The sequence below is a fragment of the Varanus komodoensis genome, unplaced genomic scaffold (genome assembly GCF_004798865.1).
Source record: "Varanus komodoensis strain SLA01 unplaced genomic scaffold, ASM479886v1 scaffold8, whole genome shotgun sequence".
In the NCBI taxonomy this organism is placed as follows: Eukaryota; Metazoa; Chordata; class Lepidosauria; order Squamata; family Varanidae; genus Varanus; species Varanus komodoensis.
Window position 1 is genome coordinate 39,811,551 of NW_025336481.1, and position 10,479 is coordinate 39,822,029.

The following is a 10,479-nucleotide window of genomic DNA, read 5'->3' on the forward strand; positions in this document are numbered from 1 at the left end:
AGCAATATCACCCCCTTTGTAGTTTCCTCGATTTTAACTGTTGAGCTGTGCCCTTTGCATTGTTGCCACTTCCCTGAGTCCAGCTCCTCCAGGCAGTGGTGATATTAGCCTCCCGTGCCAATAAGTAGATTACACAATCTTGACCAATTTGCAGCCGCTAAGATGAACAGAAAGGCCTCTGTGACACATTTTTGAGCATCTGGAAGACAGAGTGGGCAAAAACCCACCGGGGCTCATTTGCATGATGCACCAATAGGCCCGATGAACAGCATTTTTATCTGCAGGCACACCCTTTAGAAAAACCCAGGTGGATGCACCATCTTATTCAGAAATTATGAGATGCCTCGATCTCCCCAGGTCAGCAGCAGCCTCCAGGAAGGGCAGTCTGCTCAGCCTGAATCCAGTGCTTCTTTCAAAGTGCTCCATTTCAGCTTTAGTTTTGGAGGGCGCTTGGGCAAGTTGTCCTCAGCTGAGCCCTTCCGTACGTGGGTCCTGCTCTCCCAGTCCTTCACTTACCCTTTCCTGCCCAGAGGGAGAGGGAGAGGGAGAGAGCGAGGCAAGTAAGATAGACGCTTCAGCTCCTCCTCGCTTCTGTCGGAGGCAGTGTGGCAGAGCCTCTCAGGAGATCTGGAGCCCGCATCTTTCATGTGGAGCCCTGGATCTCTGAGAGGCCTCCTGCTGTCCACGGGCACTTGCTGGGTGGAGTACCGGGGCCCTGATGACTTCTGCTGCAGCCAGTCCGCTTGGATTAGCTGCCTTTTTGCTCACATGCGCTTCACTTCCTGCTGCTCCTCCCAAATCTTTCTGCCTGCAGTTGGTCGGTCGGTCCTCTTGAAATCAAATGCCCCCCACACCTGTCCACATATCCCTTTTCGCAAATGGGGGGTGTCTTTAGGAGACAGGCTTTTCAAGACACAGACATGCAGACTTCGGAGCATGTGCAAATGTGTACTACTACTACTACTACTTTGGTCTTGTGGTCCTGAGACCCAGGTCTTCTCAGCATCTTGCCCTGTACATGCACCAAAGCCTGAAGGTGATAGAAGAACATCAGCAACAGCAATGAGGGACAGGAGGAGCGGCCGGCCCCTGACCTTGCCCTGCGGTGCCAAGCCCTGCTGTCCACTCTCCTCCTCACTATGAAATAGCATCTCTCCCTGGCCCAGGTTTCTGGTGAAGGAAGTAACTCGGTGACGGAGAAACAGAGAGGCAAACACCTGAGCCATGACGCCTGTCTGAAGGAATGTGCCTGGCAGAAAAAGGCCATTGGCTTGAAAGAAAGCGTGCTTCTTCCTGTCTCATCCTGCCAGGAGTTTGATGAGATAGGGAGCCACAGGGCAAGGTGAAGTTAGAGAGGAGTGAACCTATACGTTATACGCATGCAGGTGTAATAGGTTGATGAATAATAACTCACATACCCTGAATAGACAATGGGCTAATTATAATTTTATTTATTTATTTATTTATTAAAACATTTTTATGCCGCCCCATTCGCCGAAGCCTCGGGGCGGCTTACTATAATGCACATGTGATGTTTGTAGATGTGTTTAATGGGATGAGATGGGAGATATGTAGTAGGCAGACGGAAAACCTGTAACCTCCTGGTACTTTACTCAGTGAGGGAAAAGGGGAAGGCTGTGGCAGATGGATTGAGGAATAAAAGTACTTTGGAGAGATTCTGATAGAGAAGGCTCTCCTCGTCTTGCAACAAATAAAGGAATCACTTCACTCTGTTGGTAGTCTTGTTTATTTAACTTGAGGGGAAATATTTTTGCAGCTTTTTGCATAACACTGGGATCTCCCACTATTTTAAGTATTTAAGAAGGGGGGGGTGGGAAGCATGGCGAGGGAGAGGATCCATTCTTCCATCTGCTGCATCTGATCAATGGGGCTCCCTCTCCCACCAAAGCTACATGTCTGGTAGAACATAACACACAACTACCCATTATATGAAATGTTTACGGAAAAGTCCCCAGGGACAGAATCATATGCATGCTCAGACTGAACCCCCCCACCCCCCGTAATGCCCAGGATACCCCAAGTGTCTAACCTGAGCCTCCAACTTCTTCTGCCTGAACATGCATAAGATGTTTGAGATGCCCTCAACCAGACAAAAGTCCATAGAAGTCCAAGGGTGTCTCTTTCTATTTATTTATTAGAGTCACATCACACTTTTTTCTTACAATGAACTCAAAGCGGCTTACAGCATTCTTCTCCTGCTCTCAATCTTATCCCCACACAACAACCCTGTGAGGTAGGTTGGGCTGAGAGTGTGTGACTGGCCCAAAGTCACCCAGTTGGCTCCATGGCCGAGCGGGGACTAGAACCCAGATCATGTTAGTCCCAGTCCCACGCTCTTAACCAGTACACCATACTGGCTCTTAAGAATCACTTGTGGAGTGGATATAAAGAAGCACCTTCCAGTTCTTATCCTATTTGTTCTGCCAAAAAACCTGCAAACTGGGATTTACCCCCTTGTACTTTTTCACTTGCTCCAGTTTTTCATCTGTAACTCTCCTATTCTAAGCTTGCTTATCTTTTAAAAATGCCTCTCTTCTGCAATGGTTGAAACTTTTGAAAATGGCCTTCCTTTCTTCCTGCGTGCCATGCAGAGAGAAATCCCACTTTTAGCAAGTGGGCTGATTGAGCTCATTGCACAGAATTAGGCTGGAAAGACCTCAGTCTCACAAATGAAATAAAGCTTCCTGAAATTCAGATTTTGTTCTGGGTTCCAGAAGTAAACAGAGTTGATGGTCTTCGTGCGCACACACACACACACACACACTTCTGCTTCCAATTCTTCTCTTCATTTCATTAGTACAAATTGGGGCAGGTTGGGGGTCATTTTGTTGCTGGTATTATTAAAGGACCAGGAGTTGGGAATCCTTGTGATCTACTTCTATGGACTTTTGTCTGCTTGAGGGCATCTCAAACATCTTATGCATGTTCAGGCATAAGAAGGTGGAGGCTCATGTTAGACACTTGGGGTATCCTGGGCATTATGGGGGAGGGGGGTGGGGGGGTTCAGTCTGAGCATGCTGGGGATTTAGCAATAGATCCAAAGTGAAGCTTCACTGTGGTTGTTTACACAGCAGCCCAAAAGCCACCTAAAGAAGTTGCACATTCGCATGTGCACACATGAGCACACACCCCTTGCGTCTTCCCCCTCCTCTCCATTTCATAACAACCCTCTGAGTTCACGTAAGCTAAGAGTCAGTGACTGGCCCAAAGTCTCAAGTGAGCTCCATAGCTTCATAAGGACTAGAACCCATATTTCTGGGTCCCAGTTCAACACTTTAACCACTACAGCACACTGGCTCCCTGCATGGAAATTTAGAGTGATTGACTCTGAACAGAAAGTGGGGTGGCTATTGCATGGTAAAGCCCTGGAATAAATCAATGGTCTGGCTTTGGTTGGGGTGACTGGGACCAGGCGCCCTCTGTGGTGTGCCTCTACCACCTGTTGCCCAGGAATCCTCCACAGGTACCACCTACGCTCCTGCCTTCTTCTCTTAAGCATCTCAGAGGGATGCTTTAACTGGGCGTCTTGGCCTGAGCAGGGGGTTGGACCAGATGGTCCTCTGGCCCCTTCCAACTCTACTGATTCTAAGAAAGCAACCAGGACTGCCCTTCATAGTAAAGGCTCTCAGTGGGGCAACTGTGCATCTGGGGGCAAGATCTGCACTACCCTCCCGTCCTTCGGACTCAGTTTGATCCTTTCCACAATTCCTGTCTCTTTTGCAGTTGAAAGGATGCGAACATACAGGGGAATGACTTTAGCAGATTCCCCTGTGCATTTAAAGGAGAGGAATGAAAACTGGCCTTGGAGGACATGCCATCTTCCCACAAGGTCTTTCCCTCACCTTCAGCCATGAAATATATTCCATGAACTTCTGCTTATTCATAAATCATCCCAAGGTGGTTCTGCCATTTAGCCAAGGCACAGAGGGAACAGTGATTTCAGTGCTGTTAATCACAATTGATTTTACCTCTTGGGGAAATTCCGCTCTGCCAAAAGGCCTCATGGGAGATTGGACAATTTGCTGTGTGTTGTGCATTGGAAATGCAAAGCCAAATCAAAGGCAGAAAAGTATTCCCAGCATGGACAGAGAATGAAGAAATATCTCATTAAATACCTTTCTTACAAGGTAGCCCCAGGTTCAAAACATTTAACTACAATCACCAAAAAAGCTAGAAATTCAAAGCAATTTTTGTTGCATCGGTGAGCCTCCACAACCGGAATTGTAGCTGTTACATGAGCAAACAAACCTTCTGTAATAGACTATACAAAATGAAACTTTTCCTTTTTATGTTACACTTTGGTCTCTGCGTATGCTCAGAGACCAAAGTGTGATTTGAGTGTAATTTTCCTATAGCACTCAGCCGGTTTTGTAGGTTCTTGGGGTTTATGGCATCCAAGGAGATTCCTGGCCCATATCTCCCTCCTGCTCTTTCTTTCTTTTGAAGAAATCAAGTAGTAGAGGAACAGAGATATAGGAATTGCTTTTCCTTGCATCCCAACCTTGCTGTCATAGAATTTTAGTCATTGCAGGTGGCACAGTGGTTTAAACCGCTGTGCTGCTGGGCTGGTAGATCGAAAGGTCGCCGGTTCAAATCTGCACAATGGGGTGAGTTCCCCTGCTCCGTCCCAGCTCCTGCCAACCTTGCAGTTCGAAAGCATGCAAATGCAAGTAGATAAAAAGGTACCACTTCGGTGGGCAGGTAACAGTGTTCCGTGCACTTCGGTGTTTAGTCATGCCGGCCACATGACCACGGAGACTGTCTGTGGACAAACGGTGGCTCCCTCGGCTAGGAAACGGAGATGAGCACTGTCCCCTAGAGTCAGGCATGACTGGACTTAATGTCAAGGGGAAACCTTTACCTTTATGCCCTTCTATTCTCTAATGCAAGGGGAAAGGACTTGCCCAGCCCAGAAGTTAAAATGATGAAACTGAGGCTGTTTACTTCAGGCACATCATGAAAATGTAAGACTCACTGAAGGAAAAATCATGCTAGGAAAAGTTGAAAGCTGTAGAAGAGGAGGAGGATGACCAAATATAAGATGATTCAGCTCTATAAGGGAAGCTGCACACTTGAGTTTATCAGAGCTGAGAAGTAAGTCAAGGGCAGGCCATTTTGGAAGGCAAATCATGAAAAGGTTGCATGAATTGGAGAGATCATGACAGAAGGTAACAATGCGCCCACTTGCGCAAGTGGAATTAAATTCTTGTACATCACTAAACAGAAAAAAAAACAATTCTACCAATGAACAGGGGATGGAATGAAGGATTCATGATAATCTGCTAAACATAGATGGGAAGGATTTAACCAATTCTATACCTTTGCCTATTAAATGCTGCATTCATTTAACCAGCAACACCCTATTACAGTATATAATAAACACAAAATTCAGATTAGCCACGGCGCATAGGGAATCTTTTACTTTTCTTTATTTTGTCCTCAAACTAATCCAAAACTGACCTCTAGTGGTCAGAGACGAAAAGTAGAAGCAGAACAGTCCTTTCTGGAAGCTCATTCAGCAAGTAAGCTGAAGGGCCAGAGCTAACCAGCATCTACAAAAAATAACACGTGATTTCTACTATTTTTTGTAAGAAGCATTTTTAAAATGACAAAAGCAAAGGACACCACCTTGAAAGGAGCTCCTCCCTTCGCATCAGTTCTCATTGAGTCATTAGCTAAGCTGTCCCAGGTTCCTGTCTACAGCTGTCTTTGGTCGCAAGGATTTCATGGCTGATAGCATGCCAAGCCAGTAGTGGAATCTCCTTCTGGTAGTGGGAGATTTGATCATTAGGAAGGCTGGGTTTGCAACAGACGTGTGGCCGACATGGTAAATTCCCTACCAGGTGCAAAGGTTGTGGATCTCACAGGCCATCTAGATAGAGCAGGGGTGGAGTCAGTGGCTTTGGCCCATGCTGATTGATTGATTGATTGATTGATTTATATCCTGCCTTTTTCCTCAAAGGGCTCAAGGCAGCTTACATCATTCTCCTCCTCCATCTTATCCCCACAACAACCCTGTGAGGTAGGTTGGGTTGAGAGTCTGTGACTGGCCCAAAGGCACCCAGTTGGCTCCATGGCCGAGCAGGGACTAGAATTCAGATCGTCTGAGTCCCAGTCCCATGCTCTTAACCACTACACCACACTGGCTCTCTTAGTTCTAATAACATGGGAATATGTACTTGGGAGGTCCTGGGAACCAAATTTAGGTTGCCAGGTAGAAGGTTGAATTCCAGGACCTCCAAGGTGGCCTTCTCCAAAATGCTGCCAGTTGTACTACAGGGCCAGCTAGGCAGGTGAAGCCGAGGAGTTTCAGTATGGAGAAAAAAAGGTGGTGTAGAGAGGAGGGCTTCATATTGGAAAGGCGCTGGAGAACGTTTTGGGGTAAGCTGGGCTGGTACAGGAGGGTTGGGCTCCACTTGAGCCACGATGGCACCAGATGGCTGGTGTGCAGCATAAACAAGGTGACAGAGCAACTTTTAAACTGAACCCTGGGAGAGAGCCGGCAGGAACTAGGAAGCATCCAGTTGGGGTCCTATCATCCATGGTGGAAGGAAGGGAAGAAGTTTCAGATTGCCCAAGTGTAGGAGGGGAGAGAGTAGGAAATGAGGTTATGGGAAGCCACGATAACCTGTTGGGAGAGGATGCAGTACCAGAACAATAATTGCACATGGATGGAGGAGGGCACTCTGCTTAGGTGTATGCAGTGCTTTTTTTGTAAGAAAAAAAGGTGCTGGAACTCATGAAATTATTTACCTTTCACACATAGTCAATCACTGTGCACACACCCACACACGTCAGTTGTGTAACGAAGCATAATGGTCGTGTGACCACACGACCAATCACAAGCTGAGCAGTGCCACAAGCCGAGCAGCACCATCACAATCAGCATGGACAAAGTACGCATGCATCGGATTCGACACACAAGCAGCCCGCATGCACCATTTTAATGATTTTGACGCCGACCTGCTACGCTCGACAGGGCGATTCAAATCCACGTGGACCAAACATCAAATTGTCAAAAGTTACTTTTAAAGCTTGGAACATCTGTTGAAAAAAGGTGCCGGAACTCCGTTCCAGTGTGTTCTATGACAAAAAAAAAGTACTGGGTGTATGTATACAAATGCTAGAAGCTGTAGGGCCAAAATGGGAGACCTCAAGTACCTGGTGATAAATGAGAAGGCAGATATAGTGGGCATCGCAGAAACCTGGAATACAATCATCTCTGAATATAAATGGTATAGGAAAGACACAGAAGGGTACACACAGCAGAGGAAGTGTTGCCCTCTATGTTAAAGAGGGCATAGAGTCCAGCACAGCTGATAATCTATGTATGAAGAGTCCTTCACAGAAACACAATGGGTGAAAATCCCTGGCTCCAGAACTTAGTTATAAGAGTGTGCTATCGTCCTGCAGACCAGAATGCTCTGGGTCATCTTGAGATGGGAAATGAAATCAGGGAGGCCTCCAAGAAAGGCAGTACTGCAATAATGGGAGACTTCAAATACCCACCCATTGACTGGAAAAATGCACGTTCCAGTTACGACAGAGAGGTTAAATGTCTCAGTGTCCTAAATGACTGTGCCCTAGAACAGGTGGCCAGGCAGCCAAGCCAAGGGGAAGCAATCTTGGATCTGGCCCTAGGCAGGGTTGCCCCGGACATAGTACAGGATGTAAATGTTGTTGATCCCCTGGGTAACAGTGACCATGCTGGTATCAGATTTAATATACAGTCAGCTGGAAGACTGCCAAAGAGGTTGAATGCAGTTGCATTTGACTTGAAAAGAGGAAACTTCTCCGAAATGAGGGAACTTGTAAAGAAGAAGCTAAAGGAGGAAATCAAGAAGTTTAAATTGCTTCAAAGCACTTGGAGATTATTCAGAAACACTGTAATAGAGGCACTGATAATATGCATACCACAAGTGACAAAGGAGAGCACAAAATCCAGGAAATCACCAGCATGGTTAACACAGAGAGTCAGGAAAACTATTAGGTAGAAGAACGCATCTGTCAAAAAATGGAAATGTTGCACAAATGAAAAAACAGACAGGACCACAAGCTTGAGGGAGACAAGCAGATAATCAGAGAAGCAAAGAGACAGTTTGGTGATCACATAGCTAACACTATTGAGGCTAACAATAAAGCATTATTTAAACATATGAAAAGAAAGAAAGTGGCTAAGGAAGCAGTGGAGCCATTGGATGACAATTGAATTAAAGGAACACTAATGAGGGTGAGGAATGAGGGATTGCAGAGAAGTTGACTTCTTTTTGTCAGTCTTCACAGCAGAGGACAATTGGCAGATACCTGTCCCTGAGTTTATGTACTATGGAAGGGGTCTGAGGAATTAGGGCAGATAGTAGTGTCAAAAGAGTAATTTCTCAACCTTATTGACAAACTGAAAGTAAGCAAGTCTTCTGTGCCAAATGGCATCCATCCTAGAGTTATCAAAGAGCTCCATGAAATCATTGACCTTCTTACCAAAATATTTAACATGTCCTTAAAATTAGCCCTTGTACCAGATAAATGGAGAATTGTCAATGTAACACCAATTTTTAAAAAGGGATCTGGGGGAACCCAGGAATTTTAACATCTGTTTCTGGGTTAGCTGCTTGAAAACACCTTTAAAGGTAGAATCAGTAAACAAAGGGACAAGCACTGCTTTAAAAAATCACCACGCCTTATGTAAGGGGAAGTCTTGTCTCACGAAACTATTGGCATTTTTTGAAAGTGTCAGTAAGGAGGTAGACAGGGGTTTACTTGGACTTCCAGAAGGCTTTTGACAAGGTCCCTCACCAAAAGCTCTTGAGCAAACTAAGCTGTCATGGATTAAAAGTGGGGGTCCCCTTATAGATCAGTAACTGGTTAAAGAACAGAAAAAAGTGGGTGGGAATAAATGACCATTTCTCCCTATGGAGAGATGTAACCAGTGGAGTCCCACAAGGTTCTTTATTAGGAACAATGCTTTGCAAAGTATTCATAAATGATCTGGAATTAGGAATAAGTAGTGAGATGGATGAGTTTGCTGATGACACTAAACTTTTTAGGTTGGTTAAAACCAAAAGGGACTGTAAGGAGCTTGCTTGAAGCTGGGAGAATGGGCATCAAAATGCCAAATGCAGCTCAGTATTAACAAGTGTAAAGCATCCTGGGCAGAAAATCCCAATCTCAAATATGCACTAATGTGGTGTAAACCAGCAGTGCCTGAGCAAGAAAGGGATCTTGGGGTAGTGGTGCACAGCTCGATGAAAATGTTGGCCCTGTGTTCAGCTGCTGTGAGGATGGCAAACTCCATGATAGGCACCATTAGAAAAAGAATAGAAAACTACCAAAATCTTACCTCTCTTATACAGAGGGGAAAAGGTTGCCCTCTACTAGGTTGAAGCCTGATTTTCCCTGTGCTCTAAATTCTTTCTTCTGCCGGCTCATCAAAAGTTCTGCCCCCTCCCACAATTTTTAAAAGAGAATAGCAATTTTCCATCAGTAGACAAATGAGCTTCAATAGGTGCTTAACCCAATGTTAAGCACACAATTCCTGGGGTATATGTTGTTTTTATGTGCTGCGAGATCATCACTGACTTATGGTGTCCTTATGAATGGATGCCTCCAAAATGTTCTGCCCTTCAGCTCTTGTAAACTCAAGGCTTCCTTTATCTCATATCTGGTCTGACCTTTCTTCTTCTGCCCTTGACTTTCCCTAACATGACTGTCATCTCCATCGAGTCCTTCCTTCTCATGATGGGCCAAAAGCACAGCAGCTTCAGTTTCATTGAGCTTGCTTCTAGAGCAAGTTCTGGCTTGATCTGATGTACAACTCACCTGTTTGCCTATCGGTGCAGGGTATTCTCCAAGCTCTCATCCAGCACCATCTTTGGGACGCATCCTTTTTCCTCCTGTTCACTTTCTTTATTATCTAGCTTTCCCTGTGCATAGGGATTGGGACACAATAGCTTGGATGAGGTTGACCTTGGTCTCCAATTACAACAATTCCACCACAAGAGGAGACAGGCTGCTAGCAATAGCTCTGACCCCAACAGACTAGGCAGCTGGCCTTGGTTTGGGCTGCACTGCTTCTCCTTCTCAAATCTTCCAGAACACAGTTGTTACCTGTCAGTCTGGATGAAGCATAAGGAAATCCACTTGCCAACCTTCACAGTATCCTTCAGGATCTATGGAGTCTTTTATAAGTTTGGACCAAATAGTAACAAGGGTTGCACATTAAAGCTTCCATAGTAAACATGATTCATACCAATCCAAATAACTCAACTAAATGTTTAAGCAGCAGCAGAAGTAAAAACAATGTAGATTATAGAGCTGATAAATTCTCTTATTTGCTTTATTTTGTCTGGACAAAAAGTAATTAAAGCTGTAGAAATTTAATTAAGGCTCAGCACTCCATGTTAAGACAAAAGAAGACACGGATATGCTTCAACTGAGCAGGGCAAAGGTAAGATTAAGGAT